This window comes from Sus scrofa, chromosome 4 (genome assembly GCF_054392235.1).
Source record: "Sus scrofa isolate SSC_HxYL_T2T_F1_AM1 chromosome 4, Sscrofa_HxYL_maternal_Yorkshire_Landrace_v2.0, whole genome shotgun sequence".
In the NCBI taxonomy this organism is placed as follows: Eukaryota; Metazoa; Chordata; class Mammalia; order Artiodactyla; family Suidae; genus Sus; species Sus scrofa.
Window position 1 is genome coordinate 20,833,855 of NC_139386.1, and position 22,876 is coordinate 20,856,730.

The window sequence follows — 22,876 nt, forward strand, 5'->3', positions numbered from 1 at the left end:
GAGTTTTTAGGTACAGCTTTGCCTCTGGACTTGGCGCTCTTTCACTTTGGAGGCTGGGGGTTTAATTGATGATCATCGTCTTTTTCTTGTAGCCCGGGACTCAGTTTCCATTTATATCAGTCTGCTTTTTGCAACTCAAAGGGAGGGAGTCCTATTTTGAGGCTCCCTTTCTGCTGACTGAGCTTTCTTCTAAGCCAGAGGAAGGTATATTTGTTGCTCTTTGCCATTGTGTGGAATGTGGCAACGCCATGCTTAATTGCCAGTGATCGGGGACATTTCTTCTTAATAAAATTCTTGAGTTATTTATATTTATAATGAGAGCATTGTTTGTTTGTTATTGTATTTGAAGCGTCTGAAAATCTCTCTTAAGTGAATTTCTTCCTTTTTACCTTCTTCTCTGCAAACTTCCTTTTTCCTTGCTAATTACAAAACCCAGCCTAATTCATCCTAAGGAGTGAAACTATTTTGCTCTTCTATAAATTATTTTGAATGCTTAGGTAACATGCAGTTTTTTTCTAGGAAATAATAGGACATTGCTCTGAAGTTTTGTGTGGCTTATGACTTGGTTTATGACGCCAGATGGAAGCGACAGACTTAAATCCTCAACCCACCTTCTGTCTTTCCCTATCCTGCATTCATTTGACTCCTGACTTTTGATACAGTTCTCATATATTAAAATATGCCTGGGTGCCAAACCTTATGCTATGAATGATTCAGGGTTCAAAATATTTGACCCTCATCTTTTTCCCCCTGGTGTTTACCTATGTAAATCTTAGGACACACTTTCCATCATGAAAAAGAATCAATTGTTTCTTTGAATTTACTCAGCTGCATTCCAGAAAGTAATAAATCTCTGAAATTATTGAAATAACGAGCAGTAATTGTAGATATCCTTGGATCAGCCTTGGGAGCTAATCTTAAGGGAAATTAAGAATGCATCTTGTTTTTATTTAATGTTTTTACTTTTTAGGGCTGCACTTGTAACAAATGGAAGTTCCCAGGCTAGGGGTCAAATCAGAGCTACAGCTGCCAGCCTACATCACAGCCACAGCAACATGGGATCCGAGTCTCATCTGTGACCTACACCACTGCTCACAGCAACACCGTATCCCCAATCCACTGAGCGAGGCCAGGGATTGAATCCGCATCCTCAGGGATACCAGTTGGATTTGTTTCCTTTGCACCACAATGGGAACTCCAAGAATGCATCTTTTTTTCTATATCCCTCTCCCCGTCTTCTTTCTTTCTGTTTCCCCCATTATATATTCATATATATCAGCTTCCCAGATACCAAACAAGCTGTTGCTCTTAGGGAACATGATCTGTACCCACGATGAAAGCTGTGACTGAAGTTTCACTGATGGTCAGTTTACCCCGAAACTTTATGCGTCGGGAGGCTTATGGAAATTCTTGGTACTCAGCCAGATTTCTATTTTTTTTTCAGATGGAAAATTCAGATCTTTCTTGACTGTCGTTAAGATAGGCTGATCAGGGCAACTTAAGTGATCAGGAGGATAGCGTTCCAGGTAAAGAGCAAAAAGATGCAGACTTGAGAGGTGTAGGAGGAAGGGAGATGTGCAGGCGTGGCGGTGGGAACATGGACCTGATCACTAAGTCCCAGAATGCTGGAACAAGAGGGCCCCTCTTTAGGCTGGAAGGAGGTAGTTTCAACTCAAGTGAAAAGACACGGAAGGGCTCTTTTAGCTTATGGAGGATGCAGGCCTTTGTGCCATCTGAAATGCCAGGGTGTGAGCTGAGGGATGAGGTAGGCAAAGCCTGGGCTGACTTCTCAACCTCCAGGCCATATCCAGACAACACTCTAGCCTCTGCACATCATCAGACAGACTCTGTACCACAGGAGTATTTGCCCGCAGATTCTCCCGTGGTGCAGAGTATATTTTGAGGCCATCGTTACACGTATGGTCTGGTGGAAACCAGACCTCTGGTCTGACCCAGGGTGACAATTTTTATGCTCTGAAAACTGGTCATTTTCCAGACATGTCCATTTTATCGTGCTCTTATCTCAGGACCTGAACTTCTACAGAGAAATTTTATTTGAGTCATAAATTTTTAATGTCAGAACCTTCCTGACAATTATTAGCTAAATGTTTAGGCCGAAAGAGAGATTAAATACATATATCTTATAACTTAGCTACCAAATGACTTTAACCCAATGAGGATTTTCTGGTTGGAAGTAGTGTCAAGAACACTTTGTGGCGACACACCTAAAGATCTCATATTTTAGCGGTCCTCACCAAGCGTTTGTAATAATACGTTGTTAACGGCCCGCTGTACGAAAAATATGTTCATGGAAGCAACCCAGAGTGCGTGGTTAGGCAGTCCTTGCCAATTAAAGCGTCCCTCTTTAAAAAAAATTTTTTAATAAAAGTTCATATTTGCACAATAAATGATTTATAGGAGAATTTTAATGTGTAAGCTTTCCACCGAGTCTAACTGAAATTAGAAGGCTTTGAAATGAACTCATAAATATTGTTCTAATATACAAAAATATATTGGAAGCTGTAAAACATACAGCAGTTTATCACTGAAAAGTTAGGCTACATTAAAGCATGTAGATTTGGTTTAACTCTGTCTTCCCCACATGGCTCGGTCATGACTTTGACAGTGAGCATTTTGCAAAGTACCTACGTCTTCTTTGATCTAAGTCAGAAGGAGGGTACATATTATCTTCCTGGTTTTATTTATTTATTTATTTTGTCTTTTTGCCATTTCTTGGGCCACTCCCACGGCATATGGAAGTTCCCAGGCTAGGGGTCGAATCGGAGCTGTAGTTGCTGGCCTACGCCAGAGCCACAGCAACGCAGGATCCGAGCCGCGTCTGTGACCCACACCACAGCTCATGGCAATGCCGGATCTTTAACCCACTGAGCAAGGGCAGGGACCGAACGTGCAACCTCATGGTTCCTAGTCGGATTCATTAACCACTGCGCCATGACGGGAACTCCCTCTTCCTGGTTTTATATGCAAGGGAGCTACAGTAAAGAGGGCTCAAGTGACTTGTTGGAAGGTCACTGAGACATTAAAGTGAGACCCCGATGACACACAGACTCGATGACTCACAAATCCAGGTCTCTTTCCCCTTCACCAGGCCAACTCATAATATAATACTATTCGATCAGGCACAGTCCTGAACTAACCTCAGACAGTGAGTCCTTAGTGCAGAAGGGCATATGTCACATTTTAATCAAAGAAGACCATGACAGCGAGGATTAGCTGGCACGCGTCCCTTTGGATGATGTTGGGTAGGGGAATATTTGAAAAAGCTCTGTATTTGCATCTTTGATCAGATAATACACTAAGCATTGTTTTGTAGAGGATTAGCATAGCATCTGTAGTGTGTTTTAGATAACACAATTAAATCAGTTCTGATTTCACTTGATGCTTTTAAAACGACCTCTGTACCTACATCAATAACTAGATCTGGATCAAAATGTAGCAGAGAACTTAAAAAGCAAAGGTGTATAGAGAAAAGGCTGGGAGCTGTCACTCTCTAATTCCAACAAGGGGAGAAATTTGTCAATAGAATCTCTGATGGCGTCAGAGTGAACGCTAATAATTCCAGGGAACTGTTTACATCTTGTGTGGCGGTAGGAACCGAGACCAGATGATTACATCTGTTGAACACCTCCAAAGGACATTTTATTAAAATTCTCTCCAGACAAGCATTCTTATAAGGATTATGAAAAAATCACCCAATACAGATTTTAAGTTTTCTTCCTTTATAAAAACAAGGTGTTTTTTTTTTTTTTTTTCCTGAAGCTATTGGAAAAGCATAAAATAATAAGTGCCAATAAAAGTGGAAGAGGAAGCAGAGGCTGTGAGGAATCCCAGTGGATAACCAGGGCTGCCCACCTGGCCATGCTGCAGTGTCTTTTCCATGTTGGACTAGTCAGGGGTCTGAAACATGAGACTATAAAAAGCGTTCCTTGTGCATTGATGTATGGCTTATGGTTATTTAACCACTGTTTACTAGAAAGCAGTGTTCGTGGTGAGGATGACAGAATATGGAACCTGTATGCCTGGGTTCCATTCCTGACTCTACTGCTCACCATACGGGCAAGTAATGTGGGGCAGTTGTTTAACTTTAGTAACTCTAGGAGTTCCCGTCATGACTCAGTGGTTAACGAATCCAACTAGGAACCATGAGGTTGCAGGTTTGATCCCTGACCTCGATCACTGGGTTAACGATCCAGCGTTGCTGTGAGCTGTGGTGTAGGTTGCAGACGTGGCTCGGACCCTGTGTTTCTGTGGCTGTGGCATAGGCCAGCAGCTATAGCTCCGATAGACCCCTAGCCTGGGAACCTCCATATGCCATGGGAGTGGCCCTAGAAAAGGCAAAAAGACAAAAATTAAAAAAAAAAAATAATAACTTTAGCAACTCTGGAAAGGGGACGTTAACATTGTTTCATACATATCCAGTATTTAAAACAGTGCCTGGCCGTTCCTGTTGTGGCTCAGCGGTAATGAACCTGACTAGGATCCATGAGGACATGTGTTTGATCCCTGGCCCAGCCCAGTGCATTAAAGATCCAGCACTGCCACAAGCTGTGGCATAGGTCACAGATATGGCTTAGATCTGGCATTGCTGTGGCTGTGGCATAGGTTGACAGCTGCAGCTTTGATTTGATCCCTAAACTGGGAACTTCCATATGCCTGCAGGTGTGGCCCCCCCCAAGAAAGCCCCCCCCAAAATAAAAAAAAATAGGAGTTCCTGTTGTGGTGTAGTAAAAACGAATCCAACTAGTATCCATGAGGATGTGGGTTTGATCCCTGGTTGCTCAGTGGATTAAGGATCTGGCATTGCTGTGAGCTGTGGTGTAGGTTGCAGACTTGGCTTGGCTCCTGTGTTGCTGTGGCTGTAGTGTAGGATGGCAGCTACAGCTCAGATTCGACCCCTTGCCTGGGAACCTCCATATGCAACAGATACGACCCTAAAAAGACAAAAAAAAAAAAAAAAAAAAAGTGTCCAGCGCACAGAAACCTCCCATCTGTTCAAATCCCTGTGTTAAGAATGGTTGGGGAAAGGGAAAAAGAAAGAAAACAACTCTGGGGGCCTTAAGGCCAGGGCCCAAACCATTCCATCCTTACGAAGATGTAAGGATTCCTTTTTTGGGTCCAGAGGATGAGAGATGAATAATCACAGGAAATGAATCTTTCCTGCAGTGGAACCTGAACCCACCATTTACTGGTGGTTCTGCTAACAGTTTAATGCTAGGTTGCTCGTATTAATCATTATTCTTGTTCTGACAAGCCTGTGTCTGAGTCACATTCTTTCTTCCTTTCTCTCTTTCCTCTCTCTCTCTCTACACACACACCCACACACACCCACACCCACACGCCCATGCCCACACTTTCTTCTGGAATATAGCAGGTCAAAGAACTCCTCAGAGTTGCATGTACTCAAGAATTCGGCCACCCTCTATATAACTGTCCATAGAGCCATTTGAATCTATTTTTCCCATTTCCACTTTGTTTTTTGGGTGCTGCCTCACCTTACTCCTTCTTAAAATGAAAGGGAAAGGAATTAATTAAAATTAGGGAAATCAAAGGTTTCAGAAGTGAAAACACACAGATTTCTAAAGCCACTCACGTTGCACTAGCTTATTTTGTGTATATTTCTTTAAGTTTTTTTTCCCCCCCTCTCTCTGCCTCTGGAGTTACCAAAGACACATTGATCACTTTTTACAGCTTTGCCATGATAGGTGCAGTAGTTGCTTTTTTATTGAACCATAGATTGCAGCATTATAAAACACACTCATTCAGAGGAGTAATGAAGGCCATTTTTAATTGCACTTGGGAAGCAGGGCACTATTATTAAATTATACCTGCATCCGTATTGGAAAGGAGAAAGGGAAAACCAGATCGTTTTTCTTGTTGGGATTTGAGGGTTCCCAGAGCTGAGGTGAATTCAGGGCTGTGTGACAAAATTTGGAACCTCAGCCTTTTGGGATTGTGAGTCAGAATTTCCCCAGTCCTGTGACTAACCTCATATACCCACAGCTGTGGCAAAGCAGACAGGGGTGGGGTTGGTGATCAAAGGTCATTCACTGGTGGATGCCTGTAGACATGCACAAATAGGACATGGGCACGCAGAGATTTTTAGTTAGAAATTGTGTCTATGTAGAGTGTATTAGTTTGCTAGGGCTGCTGTAGCAACAGCCATAAACTGGAAGGCTTAAGCAACATAAGCCTCACAGTTCTGGAGGCCGGAAGTCCAATTTAGGTCAAGGGTTCCACAGGGTTGGAATCAGTTTCAGTTCCTCTCACCTTGCTTCTGGTGGTTTGCTGGCAATCTTTGGTGTTCCTGGCTTGGAGCAGCATTGCTCCAATCTTTGCCATAATCTTCACATGGTGTGTGTGTGTGTGTGTGTGTGTGTGTGTGTGTTCAAATTTCCCCTTCTTGTAAGGACACCAGTCAGATTGGATTCGGGGCCCACCTTGCTCCAGCATGACCTCGGCCCAACTTAACTAATTAACACCTACAATGACTCTATTTCCAAATAAGATCACATTTTACAGTACTGGGGTTGAAAGTCAACATAGACATTGGGGGAGGGGGGGCAGTATTCAACCCATTTGTCTTGATTGGTATATGTGTATATCATAATTTTTTCTGCTGTCAGTTATTGAGAATTTCTCATAAGCATGGAAATGAGTTGCAAGAAGAAGAAATTCCTTGTGCAATGAACAGCACTAATTTCCTTCTCCACGTTTCAGGGAAGCATTCTGGAAAGTGAAATTGCTCTGAGCCGGTGCATGGAAAATCCTGTGTGAGTGATCATGCCTTTTGTTGCATTCTTCCAAAGGTTCTTTTGGCAGCCCCGTGCTTAGTTGAGAGGCCTCCACGTCCGGTGGTTCAGGCGTGTGTGTACATGATTGTGTGCAGAGTTCTGTGAAGCCAATTATGGTGGGAAGCCGTCGCTTAGCTGGCAATTAGGATCCTCGCGGTCTCAAATTATGTTGCTTTAAATTAAGATTGTGCAGATTTGAGTTGCTTTGGTAATTTGCAAAAGACATTTTGGGGTTATAACTAGAAATGTAATCTTCCAATTAGGAGGTTTTCTATCTGATACCTGTTTTGTTCATTAAACTGCGGGCCTAGTTGTAAGTATTTCTCATCTGCTTTCTAAAGCAACGATGAGAGGGTTTGCATACCAACCAGGTGAGCGGGGAGAGAGACAGAATCTGGAATCTTTGTTTGGCCCTGACCCCAGCTTTCGTGAGGACCCGTTTCTGGCTTTATTACTGTTTACGTTAGCAACTCAGGTAAAAATAAAGCATCAAATAACTCTTCCGTTGCACATAAAACCTGAGGTTTTGCAAGAGACAAAACCTTTCAAAAGCGAGATCTGTTGTTTAAATATGAAGTAGTATTCTATTATTAACCCAGGCCAGCCAAGACATGCTCCTTAACTAGCCTACAAACGAGCGGATAATGTGTAAGGAGAATGGAGTCGATTTTACTTTGTAATGTCTTGGAGGTTTAAAATTCATCCTAAGGTGATCAGATTCAGATCAAGGAGACAAATGGGTAGAAGCAATTTAAGTCAAAATGATGGACATCTTACCCTTATGAATATGATCAGACCAGTCCAGCTGGGAGCGCAGGAGGCTACATGTAGCATTTTCCTCTTTCTTCGGAAATTTTAGGAATGTGTTGTACCTATAGAGGAGTTCACAAGTCACAGGGACTCTCTGCTTGATGATTTTTCATAGTGAACTCATGTGTGTAGCCAGAACCGGGATGAAGAGACAGAATCCAGAAAGGCTGCTGTGTCTCTTCCAGTAACTAACTCGAGGTTTTGCAATTGTGCTGAAAACTTTTTTACCAGCAGTAAATACTGATGATTTTTGAGAGCACACCTCCAGCCCAGGGTTGTTTTAGTTCTTGTTAATTTTTCCTGGGAGCATTTTCATGCTTCTGGTACTGGACCTTCTCCTGGGGGTTGGTCTTAGCTCCTTAGAGTGGAGCCTTTTGGTTGGTGTGACACAGAGCAGAAGATGGCCCTTACTGCCAGGGGGCAGTGCCCCAAGCCACTGCCTGCCCCCCCCTTCTCCCTTGCATGGAACCAAGGCCATCCTCTCTTTCACCTCCATGTCTCACGCTTGCTGTTGCCCATGCCAGGAGCCTCTCCATCCTCTTTGGCTCACTCGCATTCCACTAGTTTCCCAGGGTTGTCATAATAAACATCATATACTGGGGAGCTTTCAACAATAGAAATGTGTTCTCAGACAGATCTGGAGGCTAGAAGCCCAAAGGTGCGATGTCAGCAGGGCCACATTCCCTCTGAAGCCTCTAGGCTTCTTTTCTTGGGTCTTCCAGCCTCTGGTATCTCCAAGCATCCTTTGCTTGTGGAAATTTGGCTCCACTTGCACATGGCTGTCTTTCCTCTGCGTCTTACGTCTCGGCCTCCACATGGCATCCTGCTCTCTATCTTCTTCCTCTTTTTAGAAGGACTCCACTCCTGTTGAATTAAGGTATCTCCAACCTACTCTAGAATGATCTCACCGTAACACATTCACTGTCCAACAACCTTCTTTCTGAACAGATCACACTCTGATGTATTGGAGTTAGGACTTCAACAACTTTGGCCGGGGGGGCATTTCAACCCAGAACACCTACTTTCCCCATCTTCTGGGTTTAGATGTCCCCTTCTCCAAGAAGTCTTCTGCGATGTTCCTTTTTCCCAGCATCTGGCTTTCATGTCCCTTTTGACACTGGGACCCCCTCGCTGTAACACGCCTTAGCCTATCTTAGAATTGTTTCTTTATTTTCATTCTCTGCGTGACCCCAAGCAACCCAATGTCAGGGATAATTTGGGGTGTTTTAGATATAACTGTTTTCAAATCATTGGAAGCATTGTATTACAGTAACATGGAGACATTTATGTGTTTTGAGATCACTTGAAATATTGGTACCTGAATTATCTTCATCATCTCTCTTTTAGGGGAAGGAAGTGGTACTTGTTGGTAAAAGCAAAAGCTTGGGCTAAGCATCACCGCCTCTCTTGAGTTTTTGTCATTGTGGATGAACATAGTTTCTAAATCCTTGGCTTGAAAGCCCATGACTATCGAGCAGATGTGGCATCCGTTCTCTCCAGGACCCTAAGCAGCTTACAGATTCAACAGTTTAAAGACTGTTTACTGGCCGCAGTAACATTACTTCTGGTTGCCTGTCTTAATTCATTTCAGATTAATCTGTCTCGTAGTTCGAAGGAAAATGAATTGAGTCAGTAACTTCAAGAGTTATGTAAAATCTGTACAGTGCTAAATAATTGAATGGGGTTTTATGTACGGTCTTGAAATTGGAATGTCAATTTGACACAAATACTCCAAAACAGAGTGTTAGATGAGCTGGTCTGTTCTTCCTTCAGAAGCTTTGAAACTTCCATTCCTGTATCATTCTAGGATGTGCTGTTGCCCCATTCATGGAATCACCAGGGATCGTTAATTTTCCTTGAGCATGTTGACTTTGGGGAAGGAGAGTCTGCTGGTGGAGCTCCTAGCTCAGGGTGGTTTTTGGGTGGTGGTGCCCAAACGTGACTGTGCTTAAGAAGCACCCAGGCGGGTTTTGAGGACGGATGCTTTCTGGGCTGCACCCCAGAAACTCTGATTTGGTAGAACTGTGGTTGGGGCCTAGGAAGGTCCTTTGCAACCACCTGTGGTTCTTATGCTGACGTTCCCAGACCACATTTTAGAGAAACACTAGTCTAAGAAATGTGAGGGGGAGAGTGCGGGAACTCTTGAGAAGAAACTCAAGACAATTTCCCATCAAATACATTTATCACAGCGAGGCAGACCTAAAATTACTCTTTTGAGTGGGAAATGGGACATTTTGCTAAGCCCCCCAAAATAAGGCCTTGCGATTTCCCTGGAGGTCTGTGGGAGGAAGGCTAAAGTATCATTTTGTTTTGTTTTGTTTTATTTTTGTTTTTGTCTTTTTGCTATTTCTTGGGCCGTTCCCGTGCCACATGGAGGTTCCCAGGCTAGGGGTCCAATTGGAGCTGTAGCCACTGGCCTACCCCAGAGCCACAGCAACTCGAGATCCGAGCCGTGTCTGCAACCTACACCACAGCTCACAGCAACGCCAGATCCTTAACCCACTGAACAAGGCCAGGGATCGAACCTGCAACCTCATGGTTCCTTGTCAGATTTGTTAACCAGTGAGCCACGACGGGAACTCCTAAAGTATCATTCTACCAGAGAATATATGTGTGTTCTGCTACCAATACTTTTAATCCCATTTTACGGTGGGAAAGACTTGAGGCTCAAAGAGCAAAGAAAACTAACATTCGTTGAGCATTTAATCGATGAAGCAGCAGCACTGTTAGTAGTTATTATCATTATCTCTATTTCAGGTACCTTGAAGAACAGCTCTGTAAGGTGTTATCATCCCCATTTACAGATATGGAATGTGAGAGTCAGGTTGTTCAAATAACTCGCCAGGCTTAATGATCTAGTTTGTGGTCCAGCTGAGATTCATACACGGGTCTGTTGAACTCCAAAATCCATGGGCTTTTTACCACACCAGGTAGAGTTAAGATCTCTAGGTGGCTAGAATTGTGAGATATAATACAGGATGGCCAGCTAAATTTGGATTTCAGATAAACAGTGAATATTTTTCATAGGACCCATAAAGTTGTTGGGATATACTTACACTAAAAGTTTAGTGGGATGTACTTTTCTTAAAAATTATCAGTAGCAGTTCCCATCGTGGCTCAGCAGAAATGAACCTGACTAGCATCCATGAGGATGCAGGTTCGATCCCTGGCCTTGCTCAGTGGGTCAAGCATCTGGTATTGCCATGAGCTGTGATGAAGGTCACAGACATGGCTGGGATCCTGCATTGCTGTGGCTGTAGTGTAGACCGGCAGCTGTAGCTCCATTTCGACCTCCAGTCTGGGAACTTCCATATGCCCTGGGTGTGGGCCTAAAAAAAAAGATAAAAGAAATTATCACTGTATATATCTTGATACCAAAAAACATATTGTTTTTTGGAATCTCAATCTGAGATTTGCATTGAACTGGGCATCTTGTATTTTTATTGGCTAAATCTGGTAACCTTCTATGGGGCTGGGGGGTTTCAGGTTTTATGATCACAGCCTCCTGACTTCTGACTCCAAGTCCATTCCCTCCTTTCTAATTGCCACATCCTGTCCTCCTCCTCTCAGGAGTTCTTTCCTCTTCTCTTTGGAGCTTAGTGATGGCTTATCTACCCTAGTCCTCTCTTCCTAGTCAGTAAAGCACAGCTCAGGTAGCAGTAAGGTCTGTCTCAGACCAGTAGCTTACACTTTCTCTACCCACGGCATGCACGTCTTCATTGGCTTAATTTCAGAGACAAGATCCCTAGGGGTCAGATACCTTCTTAGTGATGATAGAAAGAATCAGGCCAGCAGTCTGCTACATCAAATTTAGCATACAGCTTTTTTTTTTTTTAAAGTTAAAGTATAGTTGATTTATAGTACTGTGACAATTACTGCTGTACAGCAAAGTGACCCAGTCATACACATATATACATTCTCTTTCTTATATTATCTTCCATCACAGTCTATCCCCAGAGACTGGATATACCCTGTGCTGTACAGTAGGACCTTATTGCTTATCCATTCTACGTGTCATAGTTTGCATCTACTAACCCCAAACTCCCAGCCCATCCTACTCTCTCCGGAAAGCAGCTTTTCTTGGGGATATCATTAAAATCAGAACAATGAGGATGAGTTAAAAAAAATAGCTCCTGGGATAAAATTTTTGTGAGAAAAATAAGAATTATCTTTTGGTGACTCTGAGAGTAAGTGCTCAGTATGCAGCAGGCAGTTTACATGCATCATTCTTACAGGCTGCCTAGTGAGATCGTAATTATTATCACCCCCCCCCTTTTTCTTTGTCTTTTTAGGGCCACACCCTCAGCATATGAAGGTTCCCAGGCCAAGGGTCAAATCAGAGCTGTAGCCGCCCACCTACACCACAGCCACAGCAACGCCAGATCCAAGCCGCCTCTGTGACCTACACCACAACTCACCGCAACGTCAGACTCTTGACCCACTGAGCGAGGCCACGGGTCAAACCTGCGTCCTCATGGGCACTAGTCAGATTCATTTCCACTGAGCCATGATGGGCACTCCCCCCGTTTTTGAGATGTGCAAACTTGTAGAGATGCAAGGCGTGCAGCCGCAGAAATAACAGCGGTGACACACAGAGATGGAATTTCCTCCAAGGGTCTCCCTTACAGTCCTGTTCTTTTTTTTTTTAATATACATTTTTAAAATTTATTTTTTATTAAAGTGTAGTTGATTTACAATGTTGTGCCAATTTCTGCTGTACAGCAGAGGGACTCAGTTATACATATATATATATATATATACACACACATATATGTAATACATTCCGTTTCTTATACTATCTTCCATCATGGTCTAGCCCCAGAGACTGGATATAGTCCCCTGTGCTGTACAGTGGGACCTCATTGCTTATCTATTCTAAGTGTAATAGTTTGCATCTACTAACCCCAAACCCCCAGTCCCTCCCCCCTCCTCCTTGGTAACCACAAATCTGTTCTCTATGCCTGTGAGTCTTATAGACCTCTTCTTAATTGTCCTCTGCTGCCACCAATGCTAGAGCTTTCCAGCTGGGCACAGTCCCTGGCCTTGGAGGCCCACAGTCCTGAAGGATGCTGTGACCTCTGCCCCGTGTGTTAGCAAAGGGCTTATGACTGAACACGCAGGCACCCGAAGCTTACTCCCTCTAGTTGTAGACATAGTAGCTGCCCAGGAACGGGGTCACTCCCGAAATGTCTTTTGTTACCTGTGGCACACGGGGAGGCCACAGTGACTTCTGAAGGAATGAGACCTTAGCCCAGGGGAAACAGTCATATGTCCTCTATATGTAGCGGAAGCTTCTGGCAAGCCTTCTTAACTCTTGATGATTGCAGAATTGCTTTGGAATTAAAACCAGCATCTGGCATGCCCTTAAAGGCCCCCCTGCTTTTTGCAAACGTTTTTGAAAGCCTTGTCTTTGCATTTTCCTCTATCAGTAAATGATAATGAAGCACTTTCAAGAAACACAGCATGTTCATGGTGGCTGTTGCTGTGTAGAGAAGTGTGGAGGTGGCGAGCGGGTCTCTGAAGTGTGGTACCCTGTGCTCCTGCTGCTGCATCCGCAGGCATCTTCCTTCACACAAGGGCCAACTGTGTCTAATGTTCTTTTGTCCTGTCTGGTACTCTGATGGCAACACATGTCCTCCCTTTCTAAAAACAGGCTCTTCCCATTTCTAAAGTGATTAAAAGCATTCCTTGAAAGAGTGAGATCAAAGATGCAGTTTGGAATTTATCCATAAGTGAATATCAACTGTGGGTCTTGGAAGACTGGTGGAGGGAAACCTGATCCTTTGAAGTGCAAATGAAAGCCTCTGAGCCACAGAAGGGGAGAAAGTGGGAGGTAAGAGGTACAGGGAGTTTTGGAGTCAGAGGAGAAATGGTCCCCTTCCACATATGTGATTTGGTGTAAGTTGTCTTAGGCTCCTCAGAACCTCAGTTTTCCTAACCTGCAATAGCATTAATAATGCTGATCTCAGACAGGCCTGGGAATTAAGTGAAATACTGTATGTGAAGGGCCAAGGCTTGAGGACCTGGACCCAGTATTTGCTCAGTACTTTTATACCCACCCCCCCACATCATAATGTGGGAAATGGATTTTGACTTAGACACCTCATTTTATCAGTAGATTTTTATTTTTAAGTTTTTAATGTTTATTTTTTTTTAAATGATACAAATTTATTCTCTTCCAGTTCTGGAGGTCAGAAATGTAAAATTAAAATGTCAGCTGGACTGTTCCCTTTTGGAGGCTTCGGGGAAGACTGTTTCTTTGTATAGGCAGTTTTTTTTTGGTTTTTTTTTGTTTTTTTTTTTAATGAGGAAAAAAAAAAAGTAGCTGTTGCCTGATTCCAGCTATTCATTCATGAATGTTGATGGCAGAAATATTTCATGGGTGCCTGCTCTATTCCTGGCACTCTTTGAGCCACGGGATAGAGTATGAACAGGTCAGGCACCATTCACACCCCTCTTCAGTGCAGCTTCCATCCTAGGCAGGGAGATGGTTAGGAGGCAAATCAACAGATGGAGAGTACTTAAAATTTTTTTTTTTGCCTGCCGCATACCGCTGGATGTGGGATCTCAGTTCCCAGACCAGGAATTGAACCTGGGGTGCAGTGGTGCATGAACCGGGTCCACTAGACCACCAGGAAACTCTCAGATGGAATGTACTTTTATTTTTTTAATTTTCACATTTTTAGAAATAAATTTCACTGGAGTACAGGGGACTTAACAAGGTTCTGTTAGTGTCAGATGTACAGCAAAGTGAATCAGCCATACAGATGCATATATATCTATTCTTCTTCAGTTTCTTTCCCCATATAGGCTATCACAGAGTATTGAATGGATTTCCCTGAGCTGTGTAGTAGGTTTTTGTTACCGATGGATCTGGAATTTTGTATATAGTAGCATGTATTGTCCATCTCAACTTCCCAATCCATCCCTCCCTGCCACATTTCCCCTTTGGTAACTGTAACTTTGGTTTTGACATCTTTGAGTCTGTTTCTGTTTTGTGAATAAGTTCATTTGTATCATTTTTAAAATTAGATTCCACAGATTAGTAAACTCCTATGACATTTGTCTGACTAACTTCACTTAGTATGATAATCTCTAGGTCCATCCATGTTGTTGCTAATGGCATTGCTTTGTTCTTTGTTGTGGGTGAGTAATATTCCATTGTATATGTATACCACATCTATATCCAGTCCTCTGTTGATGGACATTTAGGTTGCTTTTGGAGTGTACTTTTAATGTCAGGTATTATCTTGAAGATAAATCAGGTGGGCAAAAGGAAGATGAGGTATTTGGTGTGGTCGCCAGGGAGGGCCTCTTTGAGGGGGTTTGTTTGAGCATGACACTTTCTTGCGCTGGGTGGCTGCCATGCTAAAGATTACAAAGAGCTGTCACTGGATGGATAAGCTTTCTCGCACTGTGCATCAGTTTCCTTTCGTGCATCTCCATGGCTTACGCCTCCTCCTTCCCTTCCTCTGCTGCTGTCCTCCCAGCATCATATTACTGGGAAGAGTTGAATTACCCGCAGAAAGCTTTCATTAATGGGGCTCTTTCACTGGGGTATTACTGGAAACCTTGGCACCACGAGAGCTGGCCGTGGAAGTAGCTGCTGGCAACAAGAGAAACTAAAGCCTGAGATGGATCAGGTGAGAAAAAGTGAGATGAGAGCTGAGGGAGTTCTTAAAACTTTCATGAGGTTCTGTACAGCCCGTGAAGATATTCAGGGGCCCCTCTGTTGCACGTGAGAATTGATGCCTTCAGCCAAGGTAATAGAAGGCTCCTTGCAAACTGATGTGCTTGATAAGTATCCTCACGGTCCTCAATGCTAACGTCAGGAGTCACTGCTCGAAAGCGTCTCCTTTTAAAATAGGTGAGATGGATTTCGGGGAGGCTGGTGTAATTCACTCAAGTAGAATTTATCTTGGTTTTGCCAGTAGCCACAGTAGGGATTCCCCCAGCTGGTGGTCCTTGCTGTTTCCCCGTGTTATTTTGCTGAGATTTGGGAGGGAGATGCAGTAGAGGTTGGGAGCAGGGTAGAAGGGTAATCCAAGCCTGCAAATGTACAGGGTGCTGCCAACCCTAACATCCATCTTTTGCCAGGCAAACGAAGACACTGAGGCATGAAGATTGCTCTAACCTAGCTCTCTTATAGCTTCTTCTGCCCAGGGGTTTGCCTTCGCTAGCCTTTTGTTAGTCCTGGAACTTGGTACTCAGCCTCTCCCTCCCTTTGTTTGGGGCCAAATGTGCTTTTGGGGCAGGCAGACGTGAACCCGGGGTTGGTGTCCACATTAGTTTTGATGTTGCTGAGCCTGCAAACATTGGCTGGTATCTGGTCATTACCTGCTTTGACCCACTCTTTCTCTATGTCCTTTACTCGAACTGCCCTCTGTGGACCAGAGCCACGGATGTCCTATGGCCTCATTTTCAGTACTGAAAATAAGGACATGCAATCTTGGCCAAGTATGAGATGTTTCTTCTAGGATTGAGAGGTAATCTGGGAAATGTAGTTTGGCTGCCAAGAATTGGGCATTTCCAAGATACTCTGGTGGTTTATTAGAACAACGGAGAAGAGTTTTAGAAACAGGGAGGTGAGGTTATTTTCCTAAAGCTGCTCAGGACCCACTTTTGAAGACCCTATTGTGACCTTTGACCTTTCCTCCCTCAGCGATGCCATGGGTGCAGCCCTAAAAAGCAAAAAAAAACTATAAAAAAATAGGGGCATTTTCCCTGAGTGGGGGATAGTTTTAATCCAAGTTATCAAAGATACTCAGGATCCTCTGAAGTTATTTAGGATTGTTAATCTCAGGGGGTGCAGCGATTTTCATGTAACCTGCAGACAGGTGTTTTTCCATCAACTACTTTAAAAAAAAACATGAATCAATTGTCAGCTCTAACAATTGGGAGCTTTCAAATAAAAACCTTCTTTCAGTGCTTAGGTAGAAAAATTGGAGGGCTTGACAGCATTAGGCTTGCAATTCTCTGTGGCAACTGTCTTTTGGGGCCCTTTTAATGGGGTGTGTGCTCTCTAGTTTGCCTCAAACCAGGAATGTCAAGGCCAGCTATTAATCTAAATGGCATTGACCTGGCCTGAGGAGAAGTGGGTTTTAGACTCTTTTCTCCCCGTAGCAAGTCTTAAATGACCCAAGTTGCACATTGACGTGGGTTAGGACAACATGAAACTTGAACTTAGATCATCTGATTTTATTCTGATATTTTCTTCCCTAATCACAGTTGTTTCCCATTATTTTTATTTTATTATTTCCTTCCTTCTTTCCTTCCTTCCTCCCTCCCTTCCTTCCTTCCTTTCTCTCTCTTCTTTCTTTCTTCACCCACAGCATACGAAAGTTCCCAGGCTAGGAGTCAAATCGGAGCTACAGCTGCTGGCCTACACCACAGCCACAGCAACGCCAGATCTGAGCCGAGTCTGTGACCTGCATCACTGTTCATGGCAATGCCAGATCCTTTAACCCACTGAGCGGGGCCAGGGATTGAACCTGTGTCCTCATAGTTACTAACTAGTTGGGTTCACTTCTGCTGAGCCACAGTAGGAACTCCCTGTTATTTTTAAAAGTCAACTCTCCTGGCATTGCTAGCAATAGGTAAAGTATCCATTTTACAAAGGAACAAAGCAAAACCTGGTACAACTCTGAAGAAGGAGATGATGTACTAAAAAGGCAGGGCTGGCTTCTGGTCTCAGGTTTTCTCAATCCAGAAACAACCCTTTTAGTTGTAGGTACTCACAAACTACAGAGATCTTTATGAATGCCGAGGTTCCCTGCAGCCACGATGTTAATGATTCTAACATATTTGATTCCAAACAGAAGCAGGAAAGGTGGAGGGGCCGCCATTGTTGATGTTGTTTTAGAACTGGTGGAAAGTTCCTGGGGTCGATCAGACAACAGCTTGTGAAGACTCATTCTTTGCAAAGCGCTCTCTGGTCTCTGAGCTGTAGCACGTGGCTAAAAAGTAGGAGAGATGTTAGGAAGGATAACAAATTGTTTTCCAGAGCTCCGTAATCTTTCACTGGGAACCTAGCTGTATATACTTGAAAGGGTTTAAGCACCTTGATTAAGGCTACATTACATGTTAGTAAGTATATTTAACATTGTTTCTACTGTGTTCTTACTTACAGAGGAAAGGGTGTTGTGTGTATGATAGCAGTTAGAGATGGCTGCTTGATGGAGATCTGTTGTAAGTCATTGTGCAGTGATAGTTGGAGCATATTAATTATATAGTGCTGTGTATTAGCCACAGAATTTGTAAGGTGGAGCTTCTTTGCCACGTATGAAGAAACATAGGATGTGCTACTTTCCTGGATGTTTCTTTACCTGTTGAAGAGTTTGCACTCAGCCTGCAGTCTTCACTTACATGTAATATAGAAGAAAAGTTCAGAGAGACCCGTGATCCTCCAAAGACAATAGGTCTAGTGGTGATGACCCAGGACTTAGACCCAGCCTGCAGAGTTTAAATCCTGCTCTATCACCTACCAGTTGTGTGACCTTAGGCCATTCATTACTTTGGCCACTTATTGCTTCAGTTGTCTCCTCTGTTTGTTTGTTTGTTTGTTTGTTTATTTATTGCCATTTCTAGGGCCGCACGTGTGGCATATGGAGGTTCCCAGGCTAGGAATCTAATTGGAGCTGTAGCCGCCGGCCTACACCACAGCCATGGCAATTCGGGATCCGAGCTGCGTCTGTGACCTACACCATAGCTCACAGCAACGCCGGATCCTTAACCCAATGAGCGAGGTCAGGGATCGAACCCTCAACCTCATGGTTCCTAGTCCAATTCATTAACCACTGAGCCATGACAAGAACTCCTCCTCTGTAAAACCAAGAGAAGAAATTCATATGCCATGGAGTTGTGAAGTTCAGTGAGTTCTGTGTGAAAAATACTTAGGACCAAGTCTGGCACATGCTAAATAGTGCATAGGTGTTGGCGGCTGCTGCTGTTTTTATCATTGTTGAGATGCTCTTTCCTGCATTGCTCTGTTGTAGCAGAAAGAGCTTGAGATCTAGAGCCAAGAAGCTCGTGGGCACCAATGCTGGGAATGGGCACCCTCTGGGGCTCCCTCCCTTTCCTGGGCCTTAGACTCATTCTCAAGGGTCTGTCTAGCTGCAGATGAGTTTGGGAGGTCCTTCCATTACAAGAAGCATCATTCGGTGCTTGATGGTCTGTGAGGCTGGGCGGCCACTTATACGCAAGCCCCTGGCTTTCAAAAGACAGCTGACCTTGGAGAGGAACATAGGCTTTGATCTTGAGCTTTGACTCGGCCACTCCAGCTCTGGGATCTTATGCAGATCACTTTTGTTTCAGGGCTTTGTCTCCTCCACGCCATATAAAAGTGGGATAACACCATCACCTCGAAAGGGCTGTGTGGGGAACGAGTAGATAGTGTTTGGTCCATGTCTTGCAGAATGCAGTGGCCCAGGAGGTGCTCAGGAAGTGGCCGAAGCTCTTAGTCGTATGATAAATGAAAACTTCCAGTCTCAGATCCCGTAAATCAAAGTACCCTGACTCCTTAGGCGAGACTGTGGCCTGAAATCATCAGCATATCTGAAGACCAATAAACATTGCAGATGGCGTGTTACTTGGAGAGTGTGGGTGAACTAATTGCATCCAGGCAAGGGGGTGCCTTTCTTAAGATTAAATCAGAAGGAATTTCCTGGGTTTGTGATGTAAGGGAAGTTCATAGCTATGGTGGTGGTTAGAATGGCCAGGAACTGAAACCCCAGAGGCAAAGGACCAAGAAGAGTGATCTCAAGTGGTTGCAAAAGCGATGGAAGCATTGAGCAATAGGCTGAGTTTCCCGGATGTCTACACTGGGCTCTGTGTTCAGTTTCCTTCCTTTAATGGCTGAAAAATTTGGAGGTCAGCTGTGCTTTTTCCTCCCCCAGCCAAAACCACTTTCAGTCTTTGCTGTATTTCTGCCCACCCTCTCTTTTCTTGCCTTTTTTGCTGATTCATTCAATAAATATTTATTTTACTCCTCCTGTGCCCCAGGCCCTGGAGATGCAGCAGGAAAACACACACACGCACATGTACACATATGCATGCACATGTACACACGTGCTTGAGACTCCCTCCCTTTGGGGAGTTCACATTCTGGTTGAGGAAGAGAGAAAAAACAGCCTAAAAAATGTCGGGTAAAATATGTAGTTTGTTTTCCTTAGGAATGGGGAACAAACTACATATGCTGGGTTTCTCTACTTCGTTTGTTTATCTTTGGCCTCTGCTTTTTGGGAGATTGCGTGTTCTCTTTCTCCCTCCTTAACCCATCCTTTCAGATCCCCTTAGGATTTGCTGCTCTCCCAGTTTTTAGTCCATAGACTGGGGGATTTCGCTGCGCCTGGGTCAGATTGCCTCCTTTGTGCGTGTTAGAATCTTGGGCAGTCTCTTTCTTTCTCCCTCTCCCCTTCCTGTTCTTGAAGATAATAATCTAACTCCAACATCCATGATATGATGACTCTCCCAGTGCTCTATTTCTAGTTACAGTTACCAAGGCATTGTAAGGAGGCATTGGAAAATGGCACTTGGCCTCTGCTTAGCTTTTATTCAGATTGGCTGTTTTCCAAGGCCTGGGAAGATCAATGATGCATGTAGTGCAAAAGGGCAGCTGCGGGGTCAGGGCGTATTTATTGCTTGCTGGGGCATGTTATTGACCAATAAGAAGTTAAACAGTGCCTGCCTACACCGGTGAAGACATTGCCTCTGAGCCAGGAAGACGAGAGATCCCCTCAGGCCTGTCCCTTTACTTGGACAGGTGTGCAAACGGACTCGGTGTGTGCAGCTCCAGGCACCTGTGTGGCTGTCAGAATTTCCACTTGCTTGGGTCTAGAAGAAAGGACAGGTCCATGAGGCTGAGCGTATTCTGACTCAGCTATTCTCAAGGCGGACAGGGATTGTTCATTTTGAAATCTCTGTTGGTATAGCCCAGGTTCACTGCAAGGTTCTGGCTGGGTGGGATATCCCAGTTCATGTTTCCTGATGCTGATTAATTGTGCCTGCCTTCTTTCCTTCCTTCCTTCCTTCCTTCCTTCCTTCCTTCCTTCCTTCCTTCCCTTCCCTTTCCATTCCATTCCATCTGTCATCCGTCTACATATCATCTATCCATATATCCATCACTTCTATAATATCTCTCCATCATCTATCTTCCTATACACAAACCTATTTATAATTTTTCTCCTTTGAAAGTATCATTTGGCATTGAATGAAGGAGGGTCGGGGAGATTTCAGTAACATTTGATGAAAGTCAGGCACCCTTTGCATGTGCTTGGATGAATGAGGCATCCCAGAGGTGCATTATTCAGGGGGAAAAAAAAAATCAAACTCTATAAAATGTGTATCCATTAAAGAAATATGTAGTGAAAAAAAAATCTCCTTTTAGCTTTATGTTGTGTGCTGCAGCTCGCCTCTGAGGTTTATGTTCTGGCTGTGAAAAATAAAAAAATTTTATGAAGTTTTAAAAGAATGTTTCTTCCCCTTTTTCTTCCTAGATGTCAAAAGTACTATTTTGGTGAACTATTGAATGAGGAAGGAGAGGCTGGAGCAAGGGGAACAATAGGGATCCAGACTGAAAGGCCCTAAGGAGTAAAAGCTAGTGTTTCCCCCGCTTCACTGTGAAATAGCCCTTTCTCTTTGGTTCCTTGAATTGAAATAACATTGAAGATTAGGCTTGTGTGAGCCTCACAAAATGTGAGCTTCATGTGTTTTTCTAACCATTGGCCTTGGAGTGGAAATTTTTAGCACGTGAGAGGATGTGTTTTGTGTGTGGGAGGATCGATCAGAATGGCATTAGGAGTTCAAAGGAGTATTGAAAACTGAAGCCCAAATACATTTTTGGAATCTATCATTTAATCACATTTAAGGCATCTACACGAATGATAAAGAATGTGTGTCGGTGGGGGCACCTGTCCTGTGACCACCTGTGCTGCCTGCATCTCTAGTTTCTACATGATCGATGTGCGGGAAGTTCAGTGATAGAGCATTGCCTATCAATTGAACCCGAATAATCCCTCTTTAATATGGGAAGCAAATATTGACTCATTGGTTGGTTGGGCATAATTCGACTACGTTTTCATTGTTTCAGGGTAGCGGGGACTGTCTTCGCAGAATCTGGTTGTTTTCAACCCTAGAGGTAGGCATGGCATTATTCATAAATAATTCTCTGAGGCAGTAATTTACAAGAACCGACCTCGTGAATAATGACACTGTTCAGCTACTGTTGGTCTTCCGCATTCTCCTTTAAAATCTGTGTGGCAGCCTCTCATTTTGGAATTTCTGAAAGAATGAGGAGGAAGCGAGTGCGTATTTCCCCAGGACCCGCTGTGTCCCAGGCATTGTTCTGTACAAGACAGATGTGGCCTCCTTTTCGGGTACCCTTGGGGAGTTAGTCCCAGTCCCTTCCATTTACAGATGAAGGCAGAGGTTGGCTAATACTGGCAGGGCCACTCGTGAAGGGAGTCGTGGAGCTGGAACTGGAATGCAATGCTCACGTCTGTGCCTACTACAATCTTTCTGCTCTCGTTTCATGAAAATGGGCTCATGTGGAGTGTCCCCAGCTAGCCTTTGGTAACAGGGGCCTGGAAGCCTCCACCTGTGTTCAGCTGTCTTGTATCTGTGTGAAGGGCACGAACACTTTCATATGTGTGGTTCTTGTTTGCAAGATCAGAATGATCCTACCCACAACAAACTCCCTCCCTAAACATTCAAAAGGTGCAAGATGCGTGAATGGCAGTGGGTTCTCACTCTCAAAGAAGATGCTTTGCAAAAGCACCGGAGAGCCAGTCAGAGAGGTGTGCTGCAGGGAAGGGCTCCCCACTCAGGATGACATCACTGGGGACTCCGGCCATCCACCCTGAACATGCCCAGTTTCCTCTGATCTTGGAAGCTAAGCAGGATCGGGCCTGGTTAGTACTTGGATGGGAGGATCGTATCACCGGGGATGGGGACTCGTGGGAGCTCCTTGGGGACAGAGGTGAACCTTGGCAAAGCAGAGCTTTGTGTTAAACCACAGGGCAAGGGGATAGGACCTGGCCAACTGTTGCTTATTAGCTGGTTAAGAGAATAGCTTATTATCTCTTTTTAAGAGCTGAGAAGGCCGAACTCAGTAATGATAAAGAGTAGGCTTTACCGAGTGGGCCATCTCAGGAGGGCAGAGTGTGTGAGTCATTTGAACGCTATCAAGGACGAACTTGACAGTGTGCACAATGGCTTGGGGAGGCTTGGCCAGGGACACTGAGGTGGGAGTGAGATTC

The 22,876-nt window shown here is 44.1% G+C and overlaps 1 protein-coding gene across 4 annotated transcripts in view; it reads left to right on the plus strand.

Annotated features, from left to right (window-relative positions):
- The window catches only part of EXT1 (exostosin glycosyltransferase 1), a 290,691-nt gene that overhangs the window by 92,288 nt on the left and 175,527 nt on the right, over nucleotides 1–22,876 (plus strand). Inside the window, exon 1 of one of the 4 annotated variants that reach the window (XM_085021813.1) lies at nucleotides 5,882–6,791. The exons of the other annotated variants lie outside the window; for them this stretch is intronic. The gene's annotated coding sequence lies outside the window, so the exon portion shown is untranslated. Of the gene's footprint in view, nucleotides 1–5,881; nucleotides 6,792–22,876 lie in introns of those variants that run through there. 4 annotated transcript variants of the gene reach the window in all.